This window comes from Microtus ochrogaster, unplaced genomic scaffold (genome assembly GCF_000317375.1).
Source record: "Microtus ochrogaster isolate Prairie Vole_2 unplaced genomic scaffold, MicOch1.0 UNK101, whole genome shotgun sequence".
NCBI lineage: Eukaryota > Metazoa > Chordata > Mammalia > Rodentia > Cricetidae > Microtus > Microtus ochrogaster.
Window position 1 is genome coordinate 105958 of NW_004949199.1, and position 1096 is coordinate 107053.

Below are 1096 nucleotides of genomic sequence, written 5' to 3' on the forward strand. Positions count from 1 at the left end.
AATCTGTGGGACTGATTTGGGTCCCATCTTAGGCTCAGATTTCACGTTCTCACTTAGGAACATCCTAACTGGATACTAGATTTCATTTCTCTTAATTTATGTCAGTCTATCCTTAAACTTTTATATTTTTCTCTGTCACTCTCCTCAGCTTGTAGTCAATCACAGGTTCCTAAATATGATTGTTGCTTTGGTAATTTATGGGATGCACAGCTACTCATAACACTTCACAAAAAGCAACAGCATACAACCAGGTTTGAGGGTTATGGTCACTGAAGAACTTTAAGTGATGATAAGAAGTGCACTGGAAGTCAGATATGAATTTGGGGAACCCTGTGACTTGAATGATAGTAAGGCAGAGATAACAAGAGTTTCTAGTGTCTTTTCCTGTGTCATGTTAATGCAAATCAATGGGGAAGGTAAGTGCAGAGCTGGAACCAACATGGTCAGTCAAGACTCAGGAAATGTCTGTCTAACTTGGCATTAGAGAAATTACAATTTGTCTGCATTATTTCTTTATGAATTGTCTTTTTACTTTTTACTGTGAGTTTCAGTGGTAGAAACTACTCTTCACTTTAATGAGACAGCCATCCTATGAAAGCCCTGATCATCATATGTAGTATGAGTTCAATGTTCCCTGTGTTTTTTATTGCTTCAGGGTTATAAAAACAATTTTCAGACATGATGCTTAGTATGTTTCATCTTGGGTTTGTTTGATATTTTAATTATGGTTACAATAATCTGGAAAGGAATATCTTAGGAATACATGCACATTTCTTATACTATATTGGGGAACTAGGTATAAATTCACTTATTCAAATATTTTTGTCCATAGTTACTTCAGAGATATTGTCTAAGTTAGGTTTCTATTTCTTTTTTTATTGAAAAAAAGGGAAAAAAGTTTCCCCCTCCTCCCAGCCTCCCATTTCCCTCCCCCTCCTCCCACCTTTCTCCTCCTTCCCCCACTGCTCTCCCCCTCCCTCTCTAGTCCAAAGAGCACGGGCAGTGGTGGCACACGCCTTTAATCCCAACACTCGGGAGGCAGAGGCAGGCGGATCTCTCTGAGTTCGAGACCAGTCTAGTCCAAAGAGCAGTCAGG